Genomic DNA, 7,636 nt, shown 5'->3' with positions numbered 1-7,636 from the left:
CAGATATAATTTAGTGGTCCCCGCATCTGCCTCATTTATGAGCATAATGTAAGGGTTGTATTTATGTCACATGACACCGAATTGAGGGTCACTCCATTATCAAGTTGTATAATCCAACCTATATCATAATTCTCACGACTAAGAAAATTTGCACATAGAACCCGATCATTCATGGTTTAGGTGATTATGGCTATGCCCATAAGCACGTGGTTATAACATTGGGTGGTCAATAATGCTACCTGACTTCATGTAGTTAGTTGAACTTGTGTGAATTTCGAAACCATACGGTTAACCGCCCACATATACTCCACAATTGCATTTGATTAGGTGGCCATACATACGTCACATGCCCACATGATTAAGGGGATAAATACATATTGCACCCTCACACATCTAGAGTCTACCTTAATTGAACATGTTTATGGGTTTAAACACATGTCATATGATTCTACTACTTAGGATCACACCCTAACCAAAGTGCCAAGTGGTGAAAGGTTGTGCACTCATTATATAATTAGGTAATCTAAGGCAGCAACATAATCCAATGTATGTCACATACTAAGTGGTGAAGGGCTATGCACATAACACAATTTCACATGTTTCAATATAGCATACATTTAATACACATGGATCACGAACTCTTGTCGAAGAGGGCCAATGGTTGGCCCAAACAAGACTATTACTGATGGGCCCACATGACATTCACTCAAAATGGATCTTAACATTCTTGGGCCCACACATCAATAAAATTCAAATGGGTTCTATGTGGTGGAGAAATTTTAACAGAGATCGGTACCATTCACATATCAATCCAATTGCATAATTAATAGGCCACCAACCCATGGTGGGCCTGGGGCTAATAAAATCAAGTCAATCTATGGCACATGTGGGCCACACAATACACAAAAATTGAGAGGATTGCCCTCCATTAAAACATTCATGATTACTTGTCAGGCCACTGAGGCGTGGATCACAAATCCAGCCCATCCATTATGTGTGTACCACTGAATTGAGGGGTCAATCCAAGTTTCTGATGCATCCAATTTTCAAATGGATCCCACACAAGTGCTTTTATATACTTGAGCTCCAAGTTGCATGAACGGTTTAAGGAGATCAAAATTACATGGGTCCCATAGTGATGTATTTACTATATCTATACTATTTATCTATATTTAGAGATCATTATAGAGGATTATCCAAAAAAAAAAAAAAAGAATCATAACCAAAGATTATCTGGACCTCACCTCAATTAGTAGTGAGGATAATGATTTCACCATTGAACCATTCATGGGGCCCATCATAATGTTTATTTTCCATCCAATCTGTTCATAAGGTCACAAAGACCTAAATTTAAGGGGAAAAACAAATTTCATATTGGTCCAAAACTTCTGACCCAAAGAGGGTTCCAATGGTAGACGTTCAATCCCTTCTACTTTCTTTTTTTTTTTTTTGTAGTGTGGACCACCTGATAGTTAGATTTGTCTTATTTTTTCTCCTCCAGCATTAAGACAAGCTCACCAAATGGATAGATGGTTTAGATATAACATATACCTCATGATCAGATCCATGAAAATTGCTGATTTATTCAGCTTCATAAATTTATTTTTATTTATTTTTAATGGTGTGGGCCACCTGAGTTCCGTGTATAGCTGAATTTTGGAAGTGACCCATTTTTAAACGGGAACCATCAAATGCATGGGGCTGATGTTCGACACACATCATGGTGGGGCCTATGGTGGGGCCCACCTCCTTCCAGCGTCAGCAGAGACGCTGGCAGCAACAGCGTCAGTGCTGTTTTATTTTTATTTTTTATTGTTTTTTTATTGTTTTTCATATATGGGGCCCACAACAGGACTATCCAGTTCATCTGTTGTGTGTGTCCCACGTGGTGGAGGGTTCAGTCCAAGTTTCAGATGCATAAAAATTTCAATTGGGCCCCAGCAAGTACTTTTATATGTTTTATCATGTTTTCACATGATTTTTGATGGTGTGGCCTACCAGAGAACTGGATTGACTTCATTTTTCGGCTCAACGCCTAAAATAATCTGAAAAAATTGAATGAACGGCGTGGATTTAATACATACATCATGGGTGTGGCCCGTTGTGGACCCACACCTCTTCCCTTCTTTTTCTTTCAAATGGCGGCAGGCATCTGGATGCTGCAGCCTTCTCTTTTTCTTTTTTCTTTTTTTTTTTCTGTGGTGTGTATGCACATGTGTGCATGTGTGTGTTTAGCCAGCCCAATGGCCTCACTTTGGGCAGTTTGGATGGCCTACAAAATTCTGGTGGGGCCCACTATCAATGGGTCCCACATAAAGTCTTTAATAATTTATTTTTATTATTAATCTTTATATATATATATATATATATATATATATATTCTCATGAATCCACATCATTAAACACATCATTATCATCATATCATCACCATTTTTTATCATCTTTTTATATATACTCTCTTATGTATCCACACCATTAATCATATGATTATCATCAAATCATCACCACTAAAAAATCATACAAATACAATAAGAAAGAAAACAAACCAAGAGTAGAGTGGGTGTGCTCACCTTGATGAATTAGATGGATGGAATGAATGAAATTGATGGAATGGATGGTTGAGATGGATGGAAGGGATGGGATTGATGGCACACCAAGATCAATCCTCTCTCTCTCTCTCTCTCTCTAGTTGTAGAAAAATAGTGAAAGGCTAAGAGGTGAAGGGGTTTATGTAGAGAAATGGATAAAATATGGTTAAGTTAGGCTAATGTGATTAATCTTAGCTTATGCTAGGATTATGGTAATTAATTCATGCTTTGTAATTAATGTTGGATTAAAGGAGTATGGGATGACATGGTGTGATGATGTCATGCATGAGGTGTGGCATGGAAGAGAGTTGACTTTTCATGCACATGAGAAATGAGAGGTATGGGTGTGTGACATCACACACATGGGTAGAGATTCTCTCACCCATGTGTGGCACGTGCATGTGTGTATGACATGTGTTGTGCACATGTGTGGAGGGGAGTACATGGCGCCATGTGCACATGATACACTAATTATTCTTCACGGCGTTTCTCACAAACGGAGTATCATACAGACGCATGAGTTGTACCTCCACGATCGTGGCGATGGGGCGGTCGATATGAGATAGGTTTCGAGGTGTTGGGGTTCCGGTCAGTTGAGTGTGTATTATGAACGGTCAATCCATGTCTAGCTAAGGGCGTCAATCATCATGTACATATGCATAGAAAATAGTACGGAATGGACGGGGTGTTACACCAGCATAGAGTTAGGCCATGCTTGGGCCCAACCAATTTTTCATGCTTGGGCATTAGATCTACTGGGTTAGCACATATTGGTCCAGACCCAAGGTAGATCTTTGGACTTATACTGTTAGGTCAGCACGTTACCACCACTGCATCTGACGTTAATAAATTTTCAAATTGCACATGGAGCGAGTGAACATGAGGTTCCTCGTGAAGTTTTATAGAGGTGATGAGATTTACACAGGAGTTAGATATATTGGAAGTGCTTGAGATGCACATGTTGGTGACTCTTTATCGTGTCTGATTGGCGCATGCAATTGATGATCCGAACCAGGCATCCTCCAATCTCCGCTGGTAGTTGGCCACTAATGAATGAACCAAGTATCACTGAATGTGAACCATTGTTGTTAGTTTTTTCCCCCATCTTGTGTCCATATACCCCTGGCTAGGGTTCGGATTAGGGGAGGCAATGGAAAGGTTTCGACTTGAGGTCAGCCAGAACCCTATTAGCTAACTAAATGGACCAAGAATTCTCCCCGGAATCCAACCCACAACCGACTACCCAATGGCCCAACTATGGTTATGAAACTCGACTGTTTGACTGGAAACTCAGTTGAGTCATCTTGACTTGACAAGATTTCAAGCTGAGTCACGGCAAAAGTTGCTGGCGAATTTGACCAAGTCAAGACTCACACAGGCCCATTGAGCTGGCTCACTAACTCAGTACGACCGGAACCCATTGATTTTGTCGTTAGTTTTCATAATAAAAAATGAAGACAATACCACCAACGCACACTACAAGAAATTAGGCCTTAGCCGACCGATGGGGCTACCCTTTGCCCGTAGCCAGTTTTAACAGCCGTGGCAGAGGGTCCCTATAATATAAATAAAAAAAAAAGAAGGAAAAAAGAAAGCAGAAAGCCCTAATTAGCGCGACTCTCTCGCTTTCGCTATCTTTTCCTCTCACTCTCTCTCTCCCTCTCCATCTCCATCTCCGCCATCTCGTCTCTCCCTCTCCCGTCCTCGATCTCTCTCTCCCATACTCTCTCGATCTCTCTCCCTTCCTCTCCCTTCCTCTTCCTACCCCTCTCGATCTCCCGCCCCCGCACGACTCCTCTCTCTCTCTCCCTCTCTCTCTCTCTCCCACACGACTCCACCTTCTTCTTGGCAGTGCAAGAGCTTGAAGAGCTCAATCAGCCTCCATCGAGATCGAGAGACAAAGTTATTGGGCATTTGGAAGGAAAGCGCTAGGGTGCCTCTATCGATAACATGCTCACATGGAACTTCTGATTCCCATCGATCTCTCTGTACAAATCATCGAATCAACGTAAAATGGAGAAAATCGATATCTCCTACTTCTTTTGGATTATACAAAGGATTAGGGTTTTCATGTTGGGACCTCGAGCACAACATCCAGGTCAGTGAGTTTCCCTCACATCTGATATCTTTTTCCTGCGATGTCTGCGTTTTCTGCCCTTCTGCTTTGATTTTCCTTGATTTCTTGTCAGATCTAAGGTTCTTATGTGATATATGGTGTAGATATCTTGAAAAATGAATGATATCTTTTTATAAATCACCGATAAAATGCTCTATACCCTGTCCATTGTCTTCCTACAGGGATGCTAACACTGTAATGATGTTAAGGAATTTGTACTTCAAAACTTCACAGAGATGAATAAACTTTGGGTCCGAATGCATCATCAGGTTAGTTGAAATTTTAGAGAACTATCGCTATTGTGTTTGGGCACAAATAGTAAGTGCATGCCATAAATGAAAAACTGGAGCATGGGGGTTTGTGAAGGGAAGATGCAGTGCAGTTTGAATTTCATGCTATTCTACATGTTTGACGAAATTCCTCAACCAGACTCTGTTTCTCACCAATGAATGATACCAGCTCCAAGTTGATTTCCCCAAGCATTACCTCATGGAAGCACCTCAAGTCAGAAAAAAATTCTTCTTCTTCTTTTTTTTTTGTAGAAATTGGTTATCTGAAATGTTGATCAATTGCTTGAAATCTCTGACCACATAAGATTTTTTAATACAAAAAAGGCTGACCAATTACTTAACTCTGTATTGGATTGTTATTGTAGGGCCCCCTAATCTCTGATCAAACAGCTTGTGGGGCCCACTCCTGGGCTTTCGTGGAACCAACTCCTAGGTTGCAGCATCATGCGTCATCGAGTTCAAAATCAAAATGGACATTTCCAATTACACATTTCTTAAGTTGCTTATGTTTTATAGTTATCTGCTCTAGGAGTAGATGAATAATTTTTAAGACCTACGACAATCCACTCAAATATCTACATTTCCTACACATTCGACTTGAGATTAGTTTGCTGTAAAATTGGCTAATTTGTAGTTGTAGTTTCTCTTTTCTTTGGTTTTTCTTTTCCTGTAACTCTTTTGGCTTTTGGCCTTTTGTGCAATAAAATCTTCTAAGTTAAAATAAAAATAAAAAAATCATCTCGTTGACCTGTTGGTAAACAAGGGGCTTGCTATCCCCATATGCATGCTCTCCACATGCAAATGCAGCGGAGTGCCAACATGGCTGGTCCACTCATCAGGCAGCCACCCCTATATGAAAGCAAAGGATATGGTTTAAGATAACTTGCCAACAATGTTAAAAAAGAAGAAGAAGAAAAAGAAAAAAGAAAGATTACTTGCTAACAGTCAATTGTCAACATAGATAAATCTATAAGTCCTTTGGAGAAAATCCTTTCCTTAAAATGCTTCCTATGATGGTGGATTGTTTAAGATTAACTTGCCAACAGTTCACTTCATGTTTCAGGGAGAACAAGTGGTCAAGTACACTGCCATGTTAGCTTGTGGCAACTATCATGGAGTTGTGGGCTTTGCAAAAGGAAAAGGCCCAGCAATTCCCATTGCCCTCCAAAAGGTATCTATTTGATGCATTTGTAGATATCAGCTCAAATTTGAAGTCCTTGTTAATTGGGAAATCGATTATTTATGGTTAATTCTGCAATGTGGCTCATCCATCAGCAAAAGAGTAACTATTTTACCTCCACTTGTTGCCATTTTGAGACGATGGCAGCCACTTTTGACAGGTATTCATGAACTTACTTCTTCAGATGGTCTGAATCCCCTTGTTGTTGATGATCGTGCTTTGGCAGCAGATGCACTGCCTCTTGAGGTGATTGAACTTCCACTCTCCTATCTCTTTCCAGTTCCATGGAAACTGCGAGTCGTATATACTCCCATTGAAGAGTTTTGTGATTGAATTCTGTACTCTCTCAAAGTTTTAATCCACTATATATTCCCTGCCATTTGTAATTGCTCTTAACTGGATTAGTTGAGAGTTTTCACTACATAAATGCTAATAAGATTGATACTTTGTAAAGAAATTTGATATAATTGATGTAATTAGTGTTTCTTCCTGGTGCTTGTGATGCCACTCTAGCTAAATCCATATCTAGATAATTAGATAATTAGATGTAGCTATGTCTGGTAATATATAGTATACTGGAGCTTGTCATGACCATTGTGCTTGTGAAAATTTCAGGGAATTCCACATTATTTTGTTGATGCTATACTGTTTTATCAGTCTAACTGTTTTTGTTTTTCCTGAAAATTGGTTTGACGTTCTTGTGTATTTCATCTGTGGAGGTATTTAATTCACTTATAGAGTAGGTGCAGATCTTGCATGATTAAAATCATGTTCCTCTTTCTCTCTTAGGGAGGAGGATGGTGCAACAATGTTACGACTTGCCTCTCATGAAAAGAAAACCATTTGGGTTCATCCAAGAAGACTGGGTTTGATGTCTACTTCTCCATGGCTAGGGGGAATGCCACTTTGCCTGCTATGGAAATGACCAAGTGCTTTGACATCAGCTAGTAAGCCATTGTTATTAAGGTGTCTCTTGCTTGATTTTATACATTAAGTATCTGTTATCATATTCAATTCGTAAGATGCTCCAAGTGTACAAGTATGAGCTTGAGCAAAACCCAGTATAATTTCTATTCTTGATCCCATGAAAGGCGAATGTTGATGCAGCAGCAGTTAAAATAGTCATGGCTGGAGCTGGATGTGAAAATGGTAGTAAAGTGGAACAAGTGAGAAATGGCCTTCATATTGTTATATTTAACATTGTTGCTTTGTGAAATAAAACTATAATTTCTCACATGTTCTTTCATTTTGTGTTTTCCCTTGTCAAACTCACAACCTTTCTCCATCCTCAGATAACATATGCAGTAGTTGTTGCATGGATTTTGAATGCTATTCTAGTCCCGTAACTTGCTAGAGCCAGAATGGCTGTCCTGCTCTCCTCTTTTAAATAAACCTGAAATGCCAGCTGGAATAAATCTGTGAAGTTGTTGATAGCTCTACAAGGCTATTACCAAACAGTCTT

The 7,636-nt window shown here is 39.6% G+C and overlaps 1 long non-coding RNA gene across 3 annotated transcripts; it reads left to right on the top strand.

Moving 5' to 3' along the window:
* Positions 1-6,040: 6,040 nt before the first annotated feature.
* On the top strand, positions 6,041-7,363 carry LOC131253987 (uncharacterized). Of its 3 annotated transcripts, XR_009175405.1 has the most exons (4): positions 6,062-6,165; positions 6,322-6,420; positions 6,964-7,121; positions 7,266-7,363. It is a non-coding gene; the product is annotated as an uncharacterized LOC131253987 (long non-coding RNA). The 3 variants fall into 3 exon arrangements; XR_009175404.1 differs by lacking the exon at positions 7,266-7,363 and having other exon boundaries at positions 6,041-6,165; positions 6,335-6,420; positions 6,964-7,227; XR_009175403.1 differs by lacking the exon at positions 7,266-7,363 and having other exon boundaries at positions 6,964-7,227.
* Positions 7,364-7,636: the final 273 nt, after the last annotated feature.

This window comes from Magnolia sinica, chromosome 8 (genome assembly GCF_029962835.1).
Source record: "Magnolia sinica isolate HGM2019 chromosome 8, MsV1, whole genome shotgun sequence".
Taxonomy (NCBI): Eukaryota; Viridiplantae; Streptophyta; class Magnoliopsida; order Magnoliales; family Magnoliaceae; genus Magnolia; species Magnolia sinica.
The sequence above is the reverse complement of the archived record's forward strand: the minus strand, read 5'-3'. Positions and strand labels throughout refer to the sequence as shown.